The 24,794-nt window shown below is 53.3% G+C and overlaps 6 non-coding genes across 6 annotated transcripts; 2 read left to right on the plus strand and 4 right to left on the minus strand.

Annotated features, from left to right (window-relative positions):
- Positions 1-1,096: 1,096 nt before the first annotated feature.
- Positions 1,097-1,260, minus strand: LOC121139616. The gene has a single exon (XR_005876526.1). It is a non-coding gene; the product is annotated as a U1 spliceosomal RNA (small nuclear RNA).
- A 4,620-nt stretch (positions 1,261-5,880) lies between these two features.
- Positions 5,881-6,044, plus strand: LOC121139627. Its single transcript, XR_005876535.1, has one exon. It is a non-coding gene; the product is annotated as a U1 spliceosomal RNA (small nuclear RNA).
- A 2,849-nt stretch (positions 6,045-8,893) lies between these two features.
- LOC121139630 lies at positions 8,894-9,057 on the minus strand. The gene has a single exon (XR_005876539.1). It is a non-coding gene; the product is annotated as a U1 spliceosomal RNA (small nuclear RNA).
- Positions 9,058-13,680: 4,623 nt separating this feature from the next.
- Positions 13,681-13,842, plus strand: LOC121139633. The gene has a single exon (XR_005876543.1). It is a non-coding gene; the product is annotated as a U1 spliceosomal RNA (small nuclear RNA).
- Positions 13,843-16,693: 2,851 nt separating this feature from the next.
- LOC121139631 lies at positions 16,694-16,857 on the minus strand. The gene has a single exon (XR_005876540.1). It is a non-coding gene; the product is annotated as a U1 spliceosomal RNA (small nuclear RNA).
- A 7,697-nt stretch (positions 16,858-24,554) lies between these two features.
- Positions 24,555-24,718, minus strand: LOC121139632. The gene has a single exon (XR_005876541.1). It is a non-coding gene; the product is annotated as a U1 spliceosomal RNA (small nuclear RNA).
- Between the last annotated feature and the right edge of the window lie 76 nt (positions 24,719-24,794).

The following is a 24,794-nucleotide window of genomic DNA, read 5'->3' on the forward strand; positions in this document are numbered from 1 at the left end:
TTTCAGGATCAGGGTACATTTCTTTGGTTCTGGTTTCAGGGCCAAAGTGTGTTTCTTTGACTGGTCCCTTTTCCCTACACCGGCCCCCTTCCAGTGACTGTGGCTTGTTTCACGCTGACATAAGTGTAGTCTGTAAACAGCGCCAGCCGCGAAGTCAGAGATCCTGCACTGCCTGAGTGCTGCTGGGATTAAAGTGGCCAGGAGGGAACCTCAGTTGAGAAACTGCCTCCAAACGCGATAGGCAGGGCAGCTGGAAGGGCATTTTCTTTCAGTGGTGGATGTGGGCGGTGCCACCCCGGGCTGGCGGTCCTGGACGCCCATAAGAAAGCAGAGTGAGCACGCCACGAGGAGCAAGCAGGCCAGGAAGCAGCGTCTTTCGTGGCCTTGAGTTCCCACCCTGACCTCTTCAGTGATGATGATGGACTTGTGATACGGCGGAACTGCATCCTCTCCTCCACAAGTTACTTCTGGACATGGCGGTTGTTGTTTTGCTGGGTTTATCCCGAGTGCCCGGATTAAAGGCATTCACCACCACCACCGACTTTAAGGCCTTTTCTTAACTAGTCACTGAGGGGGAGATTGCAGCCCGTTGCGATTGGGACAGCCCAACGCACCGCACCCGTGGGCTGTGGGGTCTTAGGGTCCGAGAGATACAAGTAGACTGAACAGACCAGTCAGTACACGGTTCGCAGCCCTCCTCCGCGGAGCCAAACTCCCGCCTACAGCCGGGTTCAAGTACAAACTCTTTCCTCCCAGGATCACCGTGGTTTGTCACTGCAGAAACCCTAAGATAACTAACTGGTTTACAGATCTAACTTACAGGGCTGGAAAGCAACAGAAAGAAGAAAGCAAGGAACAGAGACAAAGATAAGTGTTCAGAGGGCGGAAATATGGGTTACAACAAACAGTCACTGCTCATGAAAAATCGAGGCGGGATTACAGTGAGTGCGGAGCTCAGACAGCACAGGGCGTGAAAAGCAGACACAGGCCCTACTACAGCAACACATAGAAGCTGTACAGAGAACCTTTAGAATATCCGCAATATTACAGAGAAGAAAAAGCACGAGCATAATCTCATTTTTCAGACAGACGTTACCAGGGGAGAGCGCGAACGCAGTCCCCCACTACCACAAATTATGCAGTCGAGTTTCCCGCATTTGGGGAAATCGCAGGGGTCAGCACATCCGGAGTGCAATGGATAAGCCTCGCCCTGGGAAAACCACCTTCGTGATCATGGTATCTCCCCTGCCAGGTAAGTATGAGTTGCTCACGCCCCGCGCGCGCTCTCCCTCACACACGGCGCCCTTACAACGCACGGTCACCGCACTCGCGACGCCGCCTCGCCGCGCCCGACCTCCACGCCCCGCACGCGCTCGTCGCCCCTCACCGACATGGCGCTCCGTGTCACGGCGAGCACGCGCGACACGCGCCCCTCCGAGCCCCGCGGGACCGGCAGCCATCGCGCGCCGTCTCATCTGCATACGCCCCGCCCCGCGTCCCTCCCATCCCGACCCGTCTCGAACGCACTACATAGCCTAGGACGAGCCTGAAGGTCTGATTCTGGCTGTGTGCCAGTGTCCTGTACCTGGATCACACTCTCGGGGCGTTGTGCGTGCCAGGCTTTCTCACAGGACCCGGGACCAGCCGCCGGGGAGTGGGGCAGCGCCAAAAGTGAACTTGTGAAGGGCAGAAACAAGAGTGCAGCCTGCTCTTGGATTTTAATCAAAAACAAACAGAATAAACTGGGACTTGTGACGGTCAAGGTGGCTCACGCCTTTAACCCCAGTGGTCCAGGGCTCCGGAGGCAGAGGCAGTTGCATCTCTGTGAGTTGGAGGCTCGGCTGGTCTACATAGTGAGTTCCGGGACAGCCAGAGCTACACAGCGAGGCCCTGCCTCAAACAAAACAGAAACACTAATGCTTGAGGGCTGGTGTGTGGTGACCTCTGGGAGTTCTAGGCCAGCCAGAGCTCCACAGTGAGACCCTGTCTCAGAACAACGACAAACAAAACTAAGGCTTGGGCGGGGACTTAATTACATAGCTTGGTGAGAGAGGCCATGCCTAGCATGTGAGATCAGTCCTCAGCACCAACGAGTTAAATAAATAAAGATGCTAAATCGAGAAGCCTGGGACCGGGCTTTTGACCTGCAGCGTGAGCCCGCCCCGGGTGCTGTGTGGCCCGGGTAGTGCCTCTAAACCACACTTGTTCACCCTTACCTGGCTACCGCAGTGAAAGACAAAATAGTGAAAGACAAAAACATCCAGCCTGTGTGTCAAACTTGAAGCCAGCATGTCAGGGGAACTGGGCTGTGGTTTCCTCACAAAAGACTTGAAATCTCAACATCCTAGTATAGTTGACAGTAGAGCTGAACTCAGCTTTTCAAAGTACCCCGAGGCTGGAAAGATGGCTTGGAGGTTAAGGTAAAATATTATCTCAACATTTATAAGATCAAATTTTCTGTCACATTATTAATGGTCATATAGAGTACTAACTAGTTCTAGAAAAAGGCTTCATCTGGCTTCCTGTACATGATTTCAGACTTAAGTGTCTATCAGGTAACTAGGAATTAAGTTTGTGTACCCCAGATGTACCTAACAACTGTGGCCCTTCAGCCTCTCTGAGATTTTGCTGTATGATGTTTAAAACGTTTAAGTTTCCTGCAGTGAACCATGACCATTCCTAACAGCGACTCTTGAAGTCTCCAAAGGGATGATGGGGCCCTACAATTACAATTCCACCTGGACTGTGGTAAGGCCAGCCTCTAAGCTGACAAACACCGCCCACAGATCATCTTTAGACTACAAACCGCTCAGGACAGTTTCAAGGCGGCCAGCTGAGATGGTCCAGACTCTCATGCAGGACACCAGCCGAAACTTTCCCATCACACAGAGACTGGCAGCAAAGGATACAGCTGATCTCCCAGGTCTTGGCCATTATCTCAATTTTCTCAGGGTCCCCTGGAGGTGGCATTGCCCCGCCCCCTCTGCCCAGGACAACAGGAAGCAGTGCAGAGAACATGATGCCCACACTCCCAGGATGTGGGGTGGGTGGTTTTTGGTCTTTCAGTGGGTTGTGGATATTTGTCATTGTTTAGGGTGGTTGTGACAAGGGATTTCCTTCTGAAAACAGATAAAGAGGGTATATAGAAATGATAGGACAATAGGTAAAGGAGAACCAGCCACCAGAAAAGCTAGGAAACGAGGAGGACCCTAACACAGACAGACAGACAGACATGGTCCCCTGGAGAAGGGGAAAGGGACAGCATCTCCTGAGCTAATTGGGAGCTAATTGGCTCTGGTTCCAGGGCCAAAGTGTGTTTCTTTGGCTGTGGTTTCAGAGTCAAACTAAGATGTTTGTTAGGTTTTAGGTTCGGGGCTAACGTGGTTCTTTCACTGGCTCTGGGTTCAGGGCCATCATGCTAGATTTCATGCTCAGGAATTGGTTGGCTTCTTTTGCTGGCGCTTTTACCCTACACCGACTGGACAAGCAGGGCACAAAGGAAAAAAAAAACTACTAGAGCTCTGCTCGAGGATTGGTTAGTTTTCTGCACAGGGTTAGGGCAGATTTGGCTCTGGTTTCAGGGCCAAAGTGTGTTTCTTTCTCTGGTCCTTTTTAGCCTTTTGGCTCCAATTTTAGGGCCAGGGTGTATTTCCTTCACTGACTCTGATTCCAGGGACAATGTGTGTTCCCTTGGCACTGGTTTCGGGGTCAGGGTGCATTTCTTTGGTCCTGCTCAGGTTGTGTTTCTTTGACTGGTCCCTTTTCCCTACAATGTGGGTGCTGGGGGTCGAACCTGGGTCGGTCTGTGCTCTGGAAGAGGAGTCAGTGCGCTAAACTGCTGAGCCATCTTTCCAGCCTGGTGTGTGTGTGAGAGAGAGAGCGAGAGAGGGAGAGGGAGAGGGAGAGGGAGAGGGAGAGGGAGAGAGGGAGAGGGAGAGGGAGAGGGAGAGAGGGAGAGGGAGAGGGAGAGGGAGAGAGGGAGAGAGAGGGAGAGAGAGGGAGAAAGAGAGAGAGAATTTCCTGTTCTGTGCCGGGATAAGGATCTCCATGCATATTCTCAATCCGTTTTCACTCCCAGGATACCGGGCATGGTCTGGAGCCGAAAACACAATGCTTCTACTGTGGGTTGACGGCGTGATAAAGCTGTACCTTCTGCCAGGTGAGGATACCAAGTAGCGACTCCCACCTAGAAGAGAGGACCCTCCCAGAGACGACCATGCTGGCACAGAGATTCCAGACCCTAGAACTGTTTTGGTTTTGCAAAAACGGACACTAGAGGCTTGACTCAAAGAGATCTCTGACCCAGAGGCCTGAGCGCCCCAAGAATAAAGGTGCCGCGGCCGCAAAGGACTGGAGAGAGCGTGCGCGGTTTAAGGGTGCTCAGCCAGTCCCGGGTCGCCAGGCTCCACTGCATCCTTGTAGGAGCGACGGCCACGGCACCAAGCCGGGAACCTTCGAAGAGCACTGACTCCCTTTCCTGGAATTGTTCCTACCGGGTTTGGGAGGGAATTTGAGACGGGAGTCTTGTCACTCAGTGGCCCGGGATGGCCTAGAGCTCACTGCTAGCGACCCTCGTGGCTGGGAAGTTTTGGAGCCGTGTGCAGTGTGAGATTAAGGGTCACGCACTTCACGCAAGCGCTCTGCCGACCGGAGCATCCTCACGCGGGTTTAGACACTTGTGTCTTTGTACACCGCGCGTGAAGAGGCGAGCCAGAGGAGAGGTCTTCCGGGGCAGGAAGCTCTTCTTTCTGGGACTGCCCGACCCTCTGAGCAGGGTGGATGGATGGTGCTTGAAGAAGGAGCTGACAAGAGCGAGGTCCTTGACTGTACGGGAAAGAACCCTTGGAGAACAGAAGGGAAAAGGAACCTGCTGGAGGCAGAGCTCTACTATAGCCAGCAGATGCACACGTGAAACCCTAGGGTTTTAAATTCTTGAACACCTAAGGAACCAATTGAGAAAAGAACTGCACAGTCCACGGGACACTAGATATAAGGAATAGCAAATTAACAAGTCTTACTTTTCAGACACCGCATTACCAGGGGAGAGCGCGAACGCAGTCCCCCCTACAACAAATTATGCAGTCGAGAAAGAGGGAGGCTTGATGCACAGCTTTCTTTGGCCTGGTATTTCTGGTGATTAAAGGAAATCACTACGTAACCAGTATCTCTTACTGGCCTTTTCTGCTTTACTCTAAGTGGCCGAACGCTGGGTCTCCTGTCGGGCAGGTGTTCCCGTCCTTCTGCTGAGCTGGCAGGGTCGCCGCTTCTCCCAGGTTGCAAGCCCTCAGCCTCAACCTCAGGACGGTGGTTGATAGGAGAAAAGCAACTGGATTTCTTTTGTTTTTCCTCTGACAACAGGATCGATCTCGTTATGTGGTGCTGGCTGGCCTAGACCTCGAGACACTGGATTTCAAAGAGGTCCCCTGTCTGTCTCCCTCTGCCCTGCCCCAGCCTCTGGAATGCGGAGGTTAAAGGTGTGCGGCCACCACACCCAGCAGCAGCTGAATGGAAACGAAGAGCGATCGGTGGGTCGGGAGGGGAGGCTGGCCGTCCGCGGAGTGCCCTGCAGCTCGGGGCCTGGGCCCTTCTGTCTGCGTCCTAGCGTTGGGCACGCACTGGGCAGAGCGGGGCCTGTGACACCGGGCCGAGGGCGGGGCGTATGCAGATGAGGCGGCGCGCGATGGCTGCCGGTCCCGCGGGGCTCGGAGGGGCCCGTGTCGCGCGTGCTCGCCGTGACACGGAGCGCGATGTCGGTGAGGGACGAGGAGCGCGTGCGGGGCGTAGAGGTCGGGCGCGGCGAGGCGGTGTCGCGAGTGCGGTGACCGTGCGTTGTAAGGGCGCCGTGTGTGAGGGAGAGCGCGCGCGGGGCGTGAGCAACTCATACTTACCTGGCAGGGGAGATACCATGATCACGAAGGTGGTTTTCCCAGGGCGAGGCTTATCCATTGCACTCCGGATGTGCTGACCCCTGCGATTTCCCCAAATGCGGGAAACTCGACTGCATAATTTGTGGTAGTGGGGGACTGCGTTCGCGCTCTCCCCTGTTTTTGATGGTTGAAAAGTAGCCTTTCTTTTTTTTAAAAAGTGTATTTCCTTGGTGTTTTCCTTTGCCTGGAAAAAACTATCTCTTTTTACTACCCAAGTCCTTTCTATGTTCCCCACCACTGTTTCGTTTGTATGCCCTTTCTTCCACGTAGACACCTTTGGTTTTTGGCATTTTCTCCGCTCTGTTCTGCCACTCAGGCTGGTCTATTTATTATATGGTCTGTGCGTCGCGAGTTCACGGATTAAAGCCGTGGGCCGCCACCGCCAGCTCTTACATTTCTTCTGGTCCTGTTCTTACTTCCCCCCCCTCTTCTGGGTTTCCTGAGTGTTGGTGGCTGATGCTGGTGTAAATCATTCATGTCAGCTCTTTATTCTCAGTATTTTGACCGCTAACTACATCAACGTGCTGGAGAAAAGCTCTTCTCTGACAAGTTGAGAAAAACACATCTCCGGACATGAAGATAAGTATTTAGAAGGCAGTTTGACAGCATGACCATTCAGCACAACAAAAGGACAATGGGAGGGAAGTCACACGACCTGCAGACAGTCCTAAGGAAGTTCACAGGGTCACAATGAATGATACCTGTCTCAGGGTTTCTATTCTACAAAACTCCTTGGGCGGCAGTGGCCCACACGTCCCAGCATCAGGAGGCCGAGGGAGGCCGATCTCTTCATTCTAGACCAACCTGGTCTACAGAGTGAATTCCAGAACAGCTATACAGAGAAAGGGAAGGAAGAAGGTAGGGACAAGAAAAGCCAGGGCTGTTGTACAGAGAAACAGTCTCATGAAAAGAAAAAAGAAAATAGGGCTGGAGAGATGGCTGGGAAGTTAAGAGCACTGGCTGCTGAGAGGACCTGAGTTCAATTCCCAGCATCCACATGGTGGCTCACAACCATCTCTAATGAACACTGTATGCTTGATGGATAAACAAGTTAAAAAAAAAAGAACCAAAATAACCTTACAGCCAGGTCTTATATTGAACTCCCCGCCCCCTTCCAGTGACTGTGGCTTGTATGAAGCTGACATAAGTGTAGTCTGTAAACCGGGCCAGCGGTGAACTCACAGATCCTGCACTGCCTGAGTGCTGCTGGGATTAAAGTGGCTAGGAGGGAACCTCAGTTGAGAAACTGCCTCTATAGGCAGGACAGCCGGAAGGGCATTTTCTTTTCTTTCTTTTTTTCTTTTCTTTTTTGGTTTTTTGAGACAGGGTTTGTTTCTCTGTGGCTTTGAAGCAGTAGGGGAAAGGGACCAGTCAACGAAACACACCCTGAGCAGAGCCAAAGAAACACACTTTGGCCGTGCAACCAGAACCAAAGAAATGTACCCTGACCCTGAATCCACTGCCAAAGGAACACACTTTGTCCCTGGCATCAGAGTCAGTGTAAGAAATGCACCCTGGCCATAAAATTGGAGCCCAAAGGCTAAAAAGGACCAGAGAAAGAAACACACTTTGGCCCTGAAACCACAGCCAAATCTGACCCTAACCCTTTGCAGAAAACTAACCAATCCTGGAGCAGAGCTCTAGCCAATCTGAGCTCAGCACTGAAATCGGACCAATCCCTACTCTGGAAAAACTTCCCCAACCCCAGGAATCCCTATATAAACCCTGTGTATGTTCAGCTTGGCTGGTCCAGCTGCCTTCCAATAAACCCCTTTGGATGAGCTTCGGGTGAAGATCTTTTGCAGCGGTGGCAAAGCAGAGGCGACCCTGAGCAGAGCACAGAGCAGAGTGAGCAGCTCTGTAACAGTTGTCCGGGAAACCTTCCTTGGCAGAGCGGAGTTGTTACACTCCTCTCTCTGCTCCCCACTCTCCGCTCTCCAGGAGCAGAGCTGAACTGTAGCAACTTCACCCTAGAAACCTCCTGTGGAGCAAAACTGCTACACTAGGCGAACATCCCCAGCTGGAAGACCCTGTCCTGCCGGAGCGGAGCTGATAACACCGGAGAAGCCTTACTCTGAGGCAAGGCTGTAAGCTGCCAAGCTTACTGCAACCTGTGGTGGTCCTTGGCTCCCGAGCTCCAGGATACCTTTCCACCTGAGCTGTGTAACACTCAGTATTCTGTGACTCCCGAGTGCCAGGATACCTTTCCACCTGAGCTGTGTAACACTCAGTATTCTGTGACTCCCGAGTGCCAGAATACCTGACCCACTCCTTAGGAACAACAGACCTTGGCTTCCCCATCAGCCTGGGAGTAGGCAGCTGTGAGACAATGTTTACTGAAAACATGTTTACTGAAAACAATCCAGTGCCCTAAGAAATGTTTACCGGAGCCATAAGTTGCCAATAAGGGCTGGCTCACTGACACCTAACTTTCATCTTTCCAATGGTTAGCTGCCCCCTGCTGCTGCTACCGATTCTGGTGTCAGGGATTTAACCACCAACCAGGAGGAGGAAGAGTGTGTGTGGGCTTATGGGAGGATGGATGGCAGAAGCTTTTCTGGAGGGAAGCATTTCTGGGGAAGTTTTCGTGAGCCTTCTTGGGGAGCATAACGCAACCGACTAGTCTCTGTGTCCTCAATCCCGACAACCTCGACACATTCTCGGATACAGGCTGTGCAGCAGGCGCAGCACCACTCCTGTCCCGACCCAACCACTCCCGAGACGCTTACATTTGAGTTCCCACCCTGATACTGCATCCTCTCCTTAAGTTGCTTCTAGTCTTGGCGGTTGTTGTTTGTTTCGCTGGGTTTATCCCTAGTACTGGGATTAAAGGAATTCGCCACCACCGACTTTAAGGCATTTTCTTAACAAGTAGTTGAGGAGGATAATGCTCTAAAACAGCTTATACTATATTACACGGAAAAATGACCAAAAACACAAATCTTACTTTTAAAGACCAGCATTACCAGGGGAGAGCGCGAACGCAGTCCCCCACTACCACAAATTATGCAGTCGAGTTTCCCGCATTTGGGGAAATCGCAGGGGTCAGCACATCCGGAGTGCAATGGATAAGCCTCGCCCTGGGAAAACCACCTTCGTGATCATGGTATCTCCCCTGCCAGGTAAGTATGAGTTGCTCACGCCCCGCGCGCGCTCTCCCTCACACACGGCGCCCTTACAACGCACGGTCACCGCACTCGCGACGCCGCCTCGCCGCGCCCGACCTCCACGCCCCGCACGCGCTCGTCGCCCCTCACCGACATGGCGCTCCGTGTCACGGCGAGCACGCGCGACACGCGCCCCTCCGAGCCCCGCGGGACCGGCAGCCATCGCGCGCCGTCTCATCTGCATACGCCCCGCCCCGCGTCCCTCCCATCCCGACCCGTCTCGAACGCACTACATAGCCTAGGACGAGCCTGAAGGTCTGATTCTGGCTGTGTGCCAGTGTCCTGTACCTGGATCACACTCTCGGGGCGTTGTGCGTGCCAGGCTTTCTCACAGGACCCGGGACCAGCCGCCGGGGAGTGGGGCAGCGCCAAAAGTGAACTTGTGAAGGGCAGAAACAAGAGTGCAGCCTGCTCATGGATTTTAATCGAAAACAAACAAACAGAATAAACTGGGACTTGTGACGGACAAGGTGCTCACGCCTTTAACCCCAGTGGTCCAGGGCTCCGGAGGCAGAGGCAGTTGCATCTCTGTGAGTTGGAGGCTCGGCTGGTCTACATAGTGAGTTCCGGGACAGCCAGAGCTACACAGCGAGGCCCTGCCTCAAACAAAACAGAAACACTAATGCTTGAGGGCTGGTGTGTGGTGACCTCTGGGAGTTCTAGGCCAGCCAGAGCTCCACAGTGAGACCCTGTCTCAGAACAACGACAAACAAAACTAAGGCTTGGGCGGGGACTTAATTACATAGCTTGGTGAGAGAGGCCATGCCTAGCATGTGAGATCAGTCCTCAGCACCAACGAGTTAAATAAATAAAGATGCTAAATCGAGAAGCCTGGGACCGGGCTTTTGACCTGCAGCGTGAGCCCGCCCCGGGTGCTGTGTGGCCCGGGTAGTGCCTCTAAACCACACTTGTTCACCCTTACCTGGCTACCGCAGTGAAAGACAAAATAGTGAAAGACAAAAACATCCAGCCTGTGTGTCAAACTTGAAGCCAGCATGTCAGGGGAACTGGGCTGTGGTTTCCTCACAAAAGACTTGAAATCTCAACATCCTAGTATAGTTGACAGTAGAGCTGAACTCAGCTTTTCAAAGTACCCCGAGGCTGGAAAGATGGCTTGGAGGTTAAGGTAAAATATTATCTCAACATTTATAAGATCAAATTTTCTGTCACATTATTAATGGTCATATAGAGTACTAACTAGTTCTAGAAAAAGGCTTCATCTGGCTTCCTGTACATGATTTCAGACTTAAGTGTCTATCAGGTAACTAGGAATTAAGTTTGTGTACCCCAGATGTACCTAACAACTGTGGCCCTTCAGCCTCTCTGAGATTTTGCTGTATGATGTTTAAAACGTTTAAGTTTCCTGCAGTGAACCATGACCATTCCTAACAGCGACTCTTGAAGTCTCCAAAGGGATGATGGGGCCCTACAATTACAATTCCACCTGGACTGTGGTAAGGCCAGCCTCTAAGCTGACAAACACCGCCCACAGATCATCTTTAGACTACAAACCGCTCAGGACAGTTTCAAGGCGGCCAGCTGAGATGGTCCAGACTCTCATGCAGGACACCAGCCGAAACTTTCCCATCACACAGAGACTGGCAGCAAAGGATACAGCTGATCTCCCAGGTCTTGGCCATTATCTCAATTTTCTCAGGGTCCCCTGGAGGTGGCATTGCCCCGCCCCCTCTGCCCAGGACAACAGGAAGCAGTGCAGAGAACATGATGCCCACACTCCCAGGATGTGGGGTGGGTGGTTTTTGGTCTTTCAGTGGGTTGTGGATATTTGTCATTGTTTAGGGTGGTTGTGACAAGGGATTTCCTTCTGAAAACAGATAAAGAGGGTATATAGAAATGATAGGACAATAGGTAAAGGAGAACCAGCCACCAGAAAAGCTAGGAAACGAGGAGGACCCTAACACAGACAGACAGACAGACATGGTCCCCTGGAGAAGGGGAAAGGGACAGCATCTCCTGAGCTAATTGGGAGCTAATTGGCTCTGGTTCCAGGGCCAAAGTGTGTTTCTTTGGCTGTGGTTTCAGAGTCAAACTAAGATGTTTGTTAGGTTTTAGGTTCGGGGCTAACGTGGTTCTTTCACTGGCTCTGGGTTCAGGGCCATCATGCTAGATTTCATGCTCAGGAATTGGTTGGCTTCTTTTGCTGGCGCTTTTACCCTACACCGACTGGACAAGCAGGGCACAAAGGAAAAAAAAAACTACTAGAGCTCTGCTCGAGGATTGGTTAGTTTTCTGCACAGGGTTAGGGCAGATTTGGCTCTGGTTTCAGGGCCAAAGTGTGTTTCTTTCTCTGGTCCTTTTTAGCCTTTTGGCTCCAATTTTAGGGCCAGGGTGTATTTCCTTCACTGACTCTGATTCCAGGGACAATGTGTGTTCCCTTGGCACTGGTTTCGGGGTCAGGGTGCATTTCTTTGGTCCTGCTCAGGTTGTGTTTCTTTGACTGGTCCCTTTTCCCTACAATGTGGGTGCTGGGGGTCGAACCTGGGTCGGTCTGTGCTCTGGAAGAGGAGTCAGTGCGCTAAACTGCTGAGCCATCTTTCCAGCCTGGTGTGTGTGTGAGAGAGAGAGCGAGAGAGGGAGAGGGAGAGGGAGAGGGAGAGGGAGAGGGAGAGAGGGAGAGGGAGAGGGAGAGGGAGAGAGGGAGAGGGAGAGGGAGAGGGAGAGAGGGAGAGAGAGGGAGAGAGAGGGAGAAAGAGAGAGAGAATTTCCTGTTCTGTGCCGGGATAAGGATCTCCATGCATATTCTCAATCCGTTTTCACTCCCAGGATACCGGGCATGGTCTGGAGCCGAAAACACAATGCTTCTACTGTGGGTTGACGGCGTGATAAAGCTGTACCTTCTGCCAGGTGAGGATACCAAGTAGCGACTCCCACCTAGAAGAGAGGACCCTCCCAGAGACGACCATGCTGGCACAGAGATTCCAGACCCTAGAACTGTTTTGGTTTTGCAAAAACGGACACTAGAGGCTTGACTCAAAGAGATCTCTGACCCAGAGGCCTGAGCGCCCCAAGAATAAAGGTGCCGCGGCCGCAAAGGACTGGAGAGAGCGTGCGCGGTTTAAGGGTGCTCAGCCAGTCCCGGGTCGCCAGGCTCCACTGCATCCTTGTAGGAGCGACGGCCACGGCACCAAGCCGGGAACCTTCGAAGAGCACTGACTCCCTTTCCTGGAATTGTTCCTACCGGGTTTGGGAGGGAATTTGAGACGGGAGTCTTGTCACTCAGTGGCCCGGGATGGCCTAGAGCTCACTGCTAGCGACCCTCGTGGCTGGGAAGTTTTGGAGCCGTGTGCAGTGTGAGATTAAGGGTCACGCACTTCACGCAAGCGCTCTGCCGACCGGAGCATCCTCACGCGGGTTTAGACACTTGTGTCTTTGTACACCGCGCGTGAAGAGGCGAGCCAGAGGAGAGGTCTTCCGGGGCAGGAAGCTCTTCTTTCTGGGACTGCCCGACCCTCTGAGCAGGGTGGATGGATGGTGCTTGAAGAAGGAGCTGACAAGAGCGAGGTCCTTGACTGTACGGGAAAGAACCCTTGGAGAACAGAAGGGAAAAGGAACCTGCTGGAGGCAGAGCTCTACTATAGCCAGCAGATGCACACGTGAAACCCTAGGGTTTTAAATTCTTGAACACCTAAGGAACCAATTGAGAAAAGAACTGCACAGTCCACGGGACACTAGATATAAGGAATAGCAAATTAACAAGTCTTACTTTTCAGACACCGCATTACCAGGGGAGAGCGCGAACGCAGTCCCCCCTACAACAAATTATGCAGTCGAGAAAGAGGGAGGCTTGATGCACAGCTTTCTTTGGCCTGGTATTTCTGGTGATTAAAGGAAATCACTACGTAACCAGTATCTCTTACTGGCCTTTTCTGCTTTACTCTAAGTGGCCGAACGCTGGGTCTCCTGTCGGGCAGGTGTTCCCGTCCTTCTGCTGAGCTGGCAGGGTCGCCGCTTCTCCCAGGTTGCAAGCCCTCAGCCTCAACCTCAGGACGGTGGTTGATAGGAGAAAAGCAACTGGATTTCTTTTGTTTTTCCTCTGACAACAGGATCGATCTCGTTATGTGGTGCTGGCTGGCCTAGACCTCGAGACACTGGATTTCAAAGAGGTCCCCTGTCTGTCTCCCTCTGCCCTGCCCCAGCCTCTGGAATGCGGAGGTTAAAGGTGTGCGGCCACCACACCCAGCAGCAGCTGAATGGAAACGAAGAGCGATCGGTGGGTCGGGAGGGGAGGCTGGCCGTCCGCGGAGTGCCCTGCAGCTCGGGGCCTGGGCCCTTCTGTCTGCGTCCTAGCGTTGGGCACGCACTGGGCAGAGCGGGGCCTGTGACACCGGGCCGAGGGCGGGGCGTATGCAGATGAGGCGGCGCGCGATGGCTGCCGGTCCCGCGGGGCTCGGAGGGGCCCGTGTCGCGCGTGCTCGCCGTGACACGGAGCGCGATGTCGGTGAGGGACGAGGAGCGCGTGCGGGGCGTAGAGGTCGGGCGCGGCGAGGCGGTGTCGCGAGTGCGGTGACCGTGCGTTGTAAGGGCGCCGTGTGTGAGGGAGAGCGCGCGCGGGGCGTGAGCAACTCATACTTACCTGGCAGGGGAGATACCATGATCACGAAGGTGGTTTTCCCAGGGCGAGGCTTATCCATTGCACTCCGGATGTGCTGACCCCTGCGATTTCCCCAAATGCGGGAAACTCGACTGCATAATTTGTGGTAGTGGGGACTGCGTTCGCGCTCTCCCCTGTTTTTGATGGTTGAAAAGTAGCCTTTCTTTTTTTTAAAAAGTGTATTTCCTTGGTGTTTTCCTTTGCCTGGAAAAAACTATCTCTTTTTTACTACCCAAGTCCTTTCTATGTTCCCCACCACTGTTTCGTTTGTATGCCCTTTCTTCCACGTAGACACCTTTGGTTTTTGGCATTTTCTCCGCTCTGTTCTGCCACTCAGGCTGGTCTATTTATTATATGGTCTGTGCGTCGCGAGTTCACGGATTAAAGCCGTGGGCCGCCACCGCCAGCTCTTACATTTCTTCTGGTCCTGTTCTTACTTCCCCCCCCTCTTCTGGGTTTCCTGAGTGTTGGTGGCTGATGCTGGTGTAAATCATTCATGTCAGCTCTTTATTCTCAGTATTTTGACCGCTAACTACATCAACGTGCTGGAGAAAAGCTCTTCTCTGACAAGTTGAGAAAAACACATCTCCGGACATGAAGATAAGTATTTAGAAGGCAGTTTGACAGCATGACCATTCAGCACAACAAAAGGACAATGGGAGGGAAGTCACACGACCTGCAGACAGTCCTAAGGAAGTTCACAGGGTCACAATGAATGATACCTGTCTCAGGGTTTCTATTCTACAAAACTCCTTGGGCGGCAGTGGCCCACACGTCCCAGCATCAGGAGGCCGAGGGAGGCCGATCTCTTCATTCTAGACCAACCTGGTCTACAGAGTGAATTCCAGAACAGCTATACAGAGAAAGGGAAGGAAGAAGGTAGGGACAAGAAAAGCCAGGGCTGTTGTACAGAGAAACAGTCTCATGAAAAGAAAAAAGAAAATAGGGCTGGAGAGATGGCTGGGAAGTTAAGAGCACTGGCTGCTGAGAGGACCTGAGTTCAATTCCCAGCATCCACATGGTGGCTCACAACCATCTCTAATGAACACTGTATGCTTGATGGATAAACAAGTTAAAAAAAAAAGAACCAAAATAACCTTACAGCCAGGTCTTATATTGAACTCCCCGCCCCCTTCCAGTGACTGTGGCTTGTATGAAGCTGACATAAGTGTAGTCTGTAAACCGGGCCAGCGGTGAACTCACAGATCCTGCACTGCCTGAGTGCTGCTGGGATTAAAGTGGCTAGGAGGGAACCTCAGTTGAGAAACTGCCTCTATAGGCAGGACAGCCGGAAGGGCATTTTCTTTTCTTTCTTTTTTTCTTTTCTTTTTTGGTTTTTTGAGACAGGGTTTGTTTCTCTGTGGCTTTGAAGCAGTAGGGGAAAGGGACCAGTCAACGAAACACACCCTGAGCAGAGCCAAAGAAACACACTTTGGCCGTGCAACCAGAACCAAAGAAATGTACCCTGACCCTGAATCCACTGCCAAAGGAACACACTTTGTCCCTGGCATCAGAGTCAGTGTAAGAAATGCACCCTGGCCATAAAATTGGAGCCCAAAGGCTAAAAAGGACCAGAGAAAGAAACACACTTTGGCCCTGAAACCACAGCCAAATCTGACCCTAACCCTTTGCAGAAAACTAACCAATCCTGGAGCAGAGCTCTAGCCAATCTGAGCTCAGCACTGAAATCGGACCAATCCCTACTCTGGAAAAACTTCCCCAACCCCAGGAATCCCTATATAAACCCTGTGTATGTTCAGCTTGGCTGGTCCAGCTGCCTTCCAATAAACCCCTTTGGATGAGCTTCGGGTGAAGATCTTTTGCAGCGGTGGCAAAGCAGAGGCGACCCTGAGCAGAGCACAGAGCAGAGTGAGCAGCTCTGTAACAGTTGTCCGGGAAACCTTCCTTGGCAGAGCGGAGTTGTTACACTCCTCTCTCTGCTCCCCACTCTCCGCTCTCCAGGAGCAGAGCTGAACTGTAGCAACTTCACCCTAGAAACCTCCTGTGGAGCAAAACTGCTACACTAGGCGAACATCCCCAGCTGGAAGACCCTGTCCTGCCGGAGCGGAGCTGATAACACCGGAGAAGCCTTACTCTGAGGCAAGGCTGTAAGCTGCCAAGCTTACTGCAACCTGTGGTGGTCCTTGGCTCCCGAGCTCCAGGATACCTTTCCACCTGAGCTGTGTAACACTCAGTATTCTGTGACTCCCGAGTGCCAGGATACCTTTCCACCTGAGCTGTGTAACACTCAGTATTCTGTGACTCCCGAGTGCCAGAATACCTGACCCACTCCTTAGGAACAACAGACCTTGGCTTCCCCATCAGCCTGGGAGTAGGCAGCTGTGAGACAATGTTTACTGAAAACATGTTTACTGAAAACAATCCAGTGCCCTAAGAAATGTTTACCGGAGCCATAAGTTGCCAATAAGGGCTGGCTCACTGACACCTAACTTTCATCTTTCCAATGGTTAGCTGCCCCCTGCTGCTGCTACCGATTCTGGTGTCAGGGATTTAACCACCAACCAGGAGGAGGAAGAGTGTGTGTGGGCTTATGGGAGGATGGATGGCAGAAGCTTTTCTGGAGGGAAGCATTTCTGGGGAAGTTTTCGTGAGCCTTCTTGGGGAGCATAACGCAACCGACTAGTCTCTGTGTCCTCAATCCCGACAACCTCGACACATTCTCGGATACAGGCTGTGCAGCAGGCGCAGCACCACTCCTGTCCCGACCCAACCACTCCCGAGACGCTTACATTTGAGTTCCCACCCTGATACTGCATCCTCTCCTTAAGTTGCTTCTAGTCTTGGCGGTTGTTGTTTGTTTCGCTGGGTTTATCCCTAGTACTGGGATTAAAGGAATTCGCCACCACCGACTTTAAGGCATTTTCTTAACAAGTAGTTGAGGAGGATAATGCTCTAAAACAGCTTATACTATATTACACGGAAAAATGACCAAAAACACAAATCTTACTTTTAAAGACCAGCATTACCAGGGGAGAGCGCGAACGCAGTCCCCCACTACCACAAATTATGCAGTCGAGTTTCCCGCATTTGGGGAAATCGCAGGGGTCAGCACATCCGGAGTGCAATGGATAAGCCTCGCCCTGGGAAAACCACCTTCGTGATCATGGTATCTCCCCTGCCAGGTAAGTATGAGTTGCTCACGCCCCGCGCGCGCTCTCCCTCACACACGGCGCCCTTACAACGCACGGTCACCGCACTCGCGACGCCGCCTCGCCGCGCCCGACCTCCACGCCCCGCACGCGCTCGTCGCCCCTCACCGACATGGCGCTCCGTGTCACGGCGAGCACGCGCGACACGCGCCCCTCCGAGCCCCGCGGGACCGGCAGCCATCGCGCGCCGCCTCATCGGCATACGCCCCGCCCCGCGTCCCTCCCATCCCGCCCCGCCCCGAAAGCCCTACGTAGCCTAGGAGGAGCCTGACGGTCTGATCCAGGCTCTGTGCCCGCGTCCTCTACCGGGGTCACACTCTCGGGGCTTTGTGCGTGCCAGGCTTTCTCACAGGACCCGGGACCAGCCGCCGGGGAGTGGGGCAGCGCCCACAGTGGCCTTCCTCACTCACCACTGATCACGACAATGACCTTCAGGCTTTCCAGCCTCCTGACCGGTCTTTTGGAGGCAGCTTCTCCACTAAGGTTCCCTCCTCCCTGACGACACTAGCTCGTGTGCCAGCGTCCACTACCGGGGTCACACTCTCGGGGCTTTGTGCGTGCCAGGCAAGCGAGTCTTATCTGCGGGTCGAGCTGCCCCCTCGGCCCAGCGAACTGCTCTCCTTTCGTGTGCAAGCTCGCTGCAAGCCTCGAGCAGAAACCGTGACTACACTCACTGCAGTGGCTCGCCCCGGTAATCCTAACAGCTGCAAAATCGATGCCAGAGAATCGGCGGGACCTGCTGCCTGTCCTGATTCTGAACACCGATGGCGGCGGGGAGTCGATTTCCTCCTAACCCTCGTAGGCCGGGGGAGTCCTCGCAGGGCATTAGGCGTGGCTGTCGCCCACTGTCAGCAGCTTCCTTCCGCCGAGCCGTCCTGTGCTCGCCCTGTCTGTCACCCCCTCTGCAGGACCCCAGACCATTGGCAGACATTGAAGGAGCGATCTCCTTCTTTCCATTTTCCTTCCTCTTCCATTCTTACTCCCTTCATCCCAGGCGAGCCCGGCCCTCTCTCAGCTCTGAGTCGTCTTGTGGGGTCTGCGGAGTGACCGACCGTTCGGGTCTAGAGTGTCGACCTATTTTCCTCCCCTAAGACAGCTTCTGGCAGGGAGAGCGTCTGCTCCAAGTCTTCCTCTCCCCCCCCCCCACTGCTCTACTGGGGGTAGGCAGCGGTCCTGACCCCCGAGGCCACAGTTAGGGCAGCCGCTTCCCAGCCGTGCAGCGAACACAGCTCCCTTCAAAGGCTCCTGTGTGAGGTGCTCAGTTCTGGTTGCCCTCGGTCAAGGATAAATCCTTGCTTGCTGTTTCTAGGGTAAAGATGGACGTGCCCCACCACACAACGTAGAGTTCAAGGAGCGTCTCAGCTCACTTCCCTTCAAACGCCTTTTTAAAAGTCATGTCGGAGTTGTGAAAGACTTTCCCCAGGGAGCTGCATCACACACGTCTACTGACTACAGAGGGGCCGCACACAGCAGACAAAAGCGCGGGTTCCCTCGGCGTCCGACCTGGTGAACCAATGGGCCGTCTGGAGTTATTTACCTGGGTGGGGGGGTCACAGATGACTCAGACAGCCGCGTCTCCGGAGCCCTCCACAGCCCGGGAAGGCTCACAAAGCCGGGAGTGTGGCGCACACCTGCAGGCAGCGGGAGCGGCTCGGAGAGTGTGGGTCCCCTCCAGTGTCTGGGTTGCTCCTCACCTCGTCCAGGCAGCTCTGCGGGTTTCTGTTTCTTCAGGCTGCTGCTCTGCTCGCAGAGTCTCCTTTGCAGCCGGCTCCCACGAGGGGGCCTCCCAGCAGCCTTGTTGTGCACTCCTGGGAGGAAGCAGGGGGCGAGGAAGCGAGGGGGCGGGCCCAGTGGGGTCTGCTCAGCTTCAGCAACTTCCGGAAGCGATTTTGAGTTGTGCACGTCCTGCCTCAGGAAGTTTCAACCTCCAGGAAAACGGTACGTGTGTGTTGGGTGCAGGGACCCGCAGATCCCGCCTCGGGCGCCTGCGACTGCAGCTACAGGCGGCCGCGAGGGGCCTAAGTGGGTGCTGAGACCCCCACTCTGGTCCTCCGCAAGCGCAGGACAGGCTCCTGGCCGATGTGCGGGTCCCTCCAGCCTCCCGCTCCCGGAGTCAGTAGACGCGTCTGCCGCCTGACCCCAGCAGGCTTTGAAGCCAAGAACCTGAGGGTGTCTCAACCGGTTTTCTGCACGGTGCTCGAGCCGCTTCACTCTCCAGCCTCACCGGCCGCAGAAGGCAGCAGGTCAATGGGCTTCCCACGGTTCCAGCTCGGCTTCTTCACAACCCCCGTGGAACCATTGACTGCTCGGCTTAACGTCCCCGGGCCCCCCCACCGGGTAGGCGACGTCTGCTTCTGGGCTTGGAACACCCCATGCTTACGGCAACGCCTAGTGCCACCTCTTTAGACTCCCGAGTAGATAGGCGAACGTTCAGCGCACTCCCCACAGCCGTGAATGCAGGGTGACAGTTTACGGTGACCCACGGCCAGCCGGGCAATGGCCTGTTCTACAGGGCTGCAGAAGGCGGCCTACTAGGTGTGCCCCGTTGTTCTCTTTGCTTTGGGTTTCATGCATTAAATCTAATGGGGGGGGGGGGGGCGTGTGTGGGCGCTGCAGCGAGCGAGCGTCAAGGGCCGACTTCTGGGAAGTCGGTTATCCCTTCCACCCCGTGGGGTCTGGGCATCAAACTCAGGTTGTCTCGCTTTGCAGCGGTGACCTTTACCCAGTGAGACACCTTGCTGTCCCCTAGCCATTTGGGGGAGGAGAAGGGGATAGGGGTGGGGGCAGCATCTATGTAACCCTTGGAGGAACTTGCATTGTAGACTAGGCTGGCCTCAAATTCGGAGATGGAGCGAGCCAGCTGCAGCTGGCATTAAAGGTGTACACCCATGCACCTGGTGGTCTTGCCTGGTCTCAAACTCACAGTAGTGTCCTCCACTGTCTCCCCGCTTCCCACCCTGAGACTATTGATTTTTCCCCCCAAGATGTATTTATCCATGAATGCTCTATCTGCATGTATGCCTGCACGCCGGAAGAAGGCATCAGATTCCACTAAGGATGGCTCTGAGCCACCCTGTGGTTGCTGGGAATTGAACCCAGGTCCTCTGGAAGAGCATGCAGTACTCTTAACCTCTGAGCCATCTCTCCAGCCCCTACATGTGTTATTTTTTCTCGGTGTCGGTGAGGGCCTGGCACACTGTCCACTCATTACGTTTGTTATGCACCCCCACCCAAGGTCCCCTGGCTAGACTGCCCCCACCCCACGAGGAGCACTTCAACGGTGAATCCTGGGCCTGCCAAGTGGGCCTAGGGGGTAAACACACTTGCTGTTATGGTTGGCGGCCTGAGTTTGATCTCCGCAGTCCACTTGGTAGAAGACTCACAGGAAACCCCTGGCCATCGCCACAGCCCCTGCCCTCATGCACTACACACACATTTAGCTATAGCTCGTGCAGGTTTTGTGCGTGCATGTAAACACGGCTTCTGTGAGGAGATGCGTGCAACCGCTGCATCGTATCCAGCAGACAGCAATTCACAGCTCGCCTTCCTCGCTGCCTGTTCTGAGTTCCCTGAACGTTGCATGGGTGAGGCTGGTGTAGTCCATCTGCAATTGAGTGCTGTTATTTATTCTCAGCATTTTGACCGGTTGTGGAATCGAGCAGTGATGTCAATGTGCTTCAAAAAAGCTCTTCTCTGACCAGTTGAGGACAATACACATCTCTGGGAATGAATATGTATATGTAGAAGACAGTTTGGCAGCACTCCTAGGGAGACTTTTCCCAACAGTGGGTCACAATAAATGTCTACCTTAGGGTTTTCATTGCTGTGCTAAAAACCCCACGACCAAAAACTAAACAGCAAAAGATATCTTCTAGAATTTTCAGTACCACACCACCATTTATCATTGAAGAAAGCCAGGGTAGGAATAATGCAGAAAAAATTTTCAAGGAGACTCCGTGTCACGGCTAGCACGCGCGACACGCGCCCCTCCGAGCCCCGCGGGACCGGCAGCCATTGCGCGCCGTCTCATCTGCATACGCCCCGCCCCGCGTCCCTCCCATCCCGACCCATCTCGAACGCACTACATAGCCTAGGACGAGCCTGGAGGTGTGATCCAGGCTCTGTGCCAGCGTCCTCTACCGGGGTCACACTCTCGGGGCTTTGTGCGTGCCAGGCTTTCTCACAGGACCCGGGACCAGCCGCCGGGGAGGGGGGGAAGGAGGAGGAGTAGCGCCCACAGTCAATTTGTGAGGGGTAGAAACAAGAGTGCAGCCTGCTCTTGGATTTTAATTAAAAACAAACAGAATAAACTGGGACTTGTGATGGACAAGGTGGCTCACGCCTTTAACCCCAGTGGTCCAGGGCTCGGGAGGCAGAGGCAATTGGATCTCTGTGAGTTGGAGGCTCGGCTGGTCTACATAGTGAGTTCCGGGACAGCCAGAGCTACACAGCGAGGCCCTGCCTCAAACAAAACAGAAACACTAATGCTTGAGGGCTGGTGTGTGGTGAGCTCTGGGAGTTCTAGGCCAGCCAGAGCTCCACAGTGAGACCCTGTCTCAGAACAACGACAAACAAAACTAAGGCTTGGGCGGGGACTTCATTATATAACTTGGTGAGAGAGGGCATGCCTAGCATGTGAGATCAGTCCTCAGCACCAACGACTTAAATAAATAAAAATGCTAAACCAAGAAGCCTGGGATCGGGCTTCCGACCTGCAGCGTCCCCCCCCCCCCCCCCCGCACCCCCACCCCGGGTGCTATGTGGCCCGGGTAGTGCCTCTAAACCACACTTGTTCACCCTTACCTGGCTACCGCAGTGAAAGACAAAAAAAATTGCGCCTGTGCTTCAAACTTGAAGCCAGCATGTCAGGGGAACTGGGCTGTGTTTTCTCACAAAAGACTTGAAATCTCAACATCCCAGAATAGTTGACAGTAGAGCTGAACTCAGCTTTTCAAAGTACCCCGAGGCTGGAAAGATGGCTTGGAGGTTAAGGTAAAATATTATCTCAACATTTATAAGATCAAATTTTCTGACAAGTTATTAATGATCATATAGAGTACTAACTAGTTCTAGAAAAAGGCTTCATCTGGCTTCCTGTACATGATTTCAGGCTTGAGTCTCTATCAGGTAACTAGGAATTAAGTTTGTGTACCTCAGATGTACTTAACAACTGTGGTCCTTCAGCCTCTCAAAGATTTGCTGCATATGACATTTAAAACGTTTACATTTTCAGCCGGGCGTTGGTGGCACACGACTTTAATCCGAGCACTTGGGAGGCAGAGGCAGGCGGATCTCTGAGTTCGAGGCCAGCCTGGTCTACAAGAGCTAGTTCCAGGACAGCCTCCAAAGCCACAGAGAAACCCTGTCTGGAAAAGCCAAAAACAAAAAACAAACAAACAAACAAAACGTTTACATTTTCTATAATAAACCATCACAATTCCTAACAGTGACCCTTGAAGTCTCCAAAGGGATGATGGGGCCCTATGATTTCATTCCACCTGGACTGTGGTAAGGCCAGCCTCTAAGCTGACAAACACCGCCCACAGATCATCTTTAGACTACAAACCGCTCAGGACAGTTTCAAGGTGGCCAGCTGAGATGGTCCAGACTCTTATGCAGGACACCAGCCGAAACTTTCCCATCACACAGAGACTGGCAGCAAAGGATGGGGCTGATCTCCCAGGTCTTGGCCATTATCTCAATTTTATCAGGGTCCCCTGGAGGTGGCACCGCCCCCCCTAACCCCCTCCACCCAGGACAACAGGAAGCAGTGCAGAGAACATGATGCCCACACTCCCAGGATGTGGGGCGAGTGGTTTTTGGTCTTTCAGTGGGTTGTGGATGTTTGTCATCGTTTATAGTGGTTGTTACAAGTTGTTATTGGCAATGGTCAGGAAAAAAACTGAACAAAGGAGATTGGATTCAGGGATCTCCTTTGAAAAAGATAAAGAAGGGATATAGAAATGATAGGACAATAGGTAAAGGAGTACCAGCCTACAATCCACACCACCAGAGAAGCTAGGAAACAAGGAGGACTCTAAGAGAGACAGACAGACAGACATGGTCTCCTGGAGAAGGGGAAAGGGACAGTATCTCCTGAGCTAATGGGCTCTGGTTCCAGGGCCAAAGTGTGTTTCTTTCTCTGGTCCTTTTTAGCCTTTTGGCTCCAATTTTAGGGCCAGGGTGTATTTCTTTCACTGACTCTGATTCCAGGGTCACAGTGTGTTCCGTTGGCACTGGTTTCAGGGTCAGGGTGCATTTCTTTGGTTCTGCTCAGGTTGTGTTTCTTTGACTGGTCCCTTTTCCCTACAATGTGGGTGCTGGGAGTCGAACCCGGGTCGGTGCTCTGGAAGAGGAGTCAGTGTGCTAAACTGCTGAGCCATCTTTCCAGCCTCGTGTGTGTGCGTGTGTGTGAGTGAGTAAGAGAGAGAGAGAGAGAGAGAGAGAGAGAGAGAGAGAGAGAGAGAGAGAGAGAGAGAGAGAGAGAGAGAGAGAGAGAGAGAGAGAGAGAGTTTCCTCTGTGCCGGGATAAGGATCTCCATATATATTCTCAATCCATTTTCACTCCCAGGATGTGGCATGGTCTGGAGCCGAAAATGCAACGCCCCAACTGTGGGTTGACAGAGTGATAAAGCATGAGGATGCCGGGATGGAGAGTTGGCTTCGGGGTTAAGAGCCCTGGCTGCTCTAACAGAGGACACAGGTTCAATTCCCAGCACCCACATGGCAGCTCTCAGCTGTCTGTAATTCTGGTTTCAGGGGATCTGACACCTCCATACCAATGCAAATAAAATAGTTTAATAAAACAAAACGGAAGCTGAGGATACCAAGTTCTCTGGCACCTAGAAGAGAGGACCCTCCCAGAGACGACCATGGTGGCCCAGAGATTCCAGACCCTAGAACTGTTTTGGTTTTGCAATAACGGACACTAGAGGCTTGATTCAAAGAGATCTCTGACCTAGAGGCCTGAGTGCCCCAAGAATAAAGGTGCCGCTGCCGCAAAGGACTGGAGAGAGCGTGCGCGGTTTAAGGGTGCTCAGCCAGTCCCGGGTCGCCAGGCTCCACTGCATCTTTGAAGGAGCGACGGCCACGACACCAAGCCGGGAACCTTCGAAGAGCACTGACTCCCTTTCCTGGAATTGTTTCTACCGGGTTTGGGAGGGAATTTGAGACGGGAGTCTTGTCACTCAGTGGCCCGGGATGGCCTAGAGCTCACTGCTAGCGACCCTCGTGGCTGGGAAGTTTTGGAGCCGTGTGCAGTGTGAGATTAAGGGTCACGCACTTCACGCAAGCGCTCTGCCGACCGGAGCATCCTCACGCGGGCTTAGACACTTGTGTCTGTGTACGCCGCGTTTGAAGAAGAGGCGAACCTGAGGAGAGGTCTTCCGGGGCAGGAAGCCTCTTCTCTCTCGGGCTGCCCGACCCTCCAGAGCCCCCTGAGCAGGGTGGATGGATGGATGGGCAGCGTGAGGTCTGGTTCTTGAAAAAGGAGCTGACAAGGGCTCCTTAGTGAAACAGGAGGGAAAAGGAGCCTGGTGTAGATAGAGTTCTACTATAGCCAGCAGATGCACACGTGAAACCATACAATTCTTAGACCCTAGAGCTCCGACGGAACCTACGAAGAAAAGAACAGGGGACACTAGGTGTAAACAAATCTCACTTTTTAGACAAGAATTGTCAGGGGAGAGCGCGAACGCAGTCCCCCACTACCACAAATTATGCAGTCGAGTTTCCCGCATTTGGGGAAATCGCAGGGGTCAGCACATCCGGAGTGCAATGGATAAGCCTCGCCCTGGGAAAACCACCTTCGTGATCATGGTATCTCCCCTGCCAGGTAAGTATGAGTTGCTTACGCCCCTGCACAGGCAGTCTACCATTATAGACTTACTCTCTACTTACGGTCTTTTCTTTACTGCTC

The sequence above is a fragment of the Mesocricetus auratus genome, unplaced genomic scaffold (assembly GCF_017639785.1).
Source record: "Mesocricetus auratus isolate SY011 unplaced genomic scaffold, BCM_Maur_2.0 Super-Scaffold_15014, whole genome shotgun sequence".
NCBI lineage: Eukaryota > Metazoa > Chordata > Mammalia > Rodentia > Cricetidae > Mesocricetus > Mesocricetus auratus.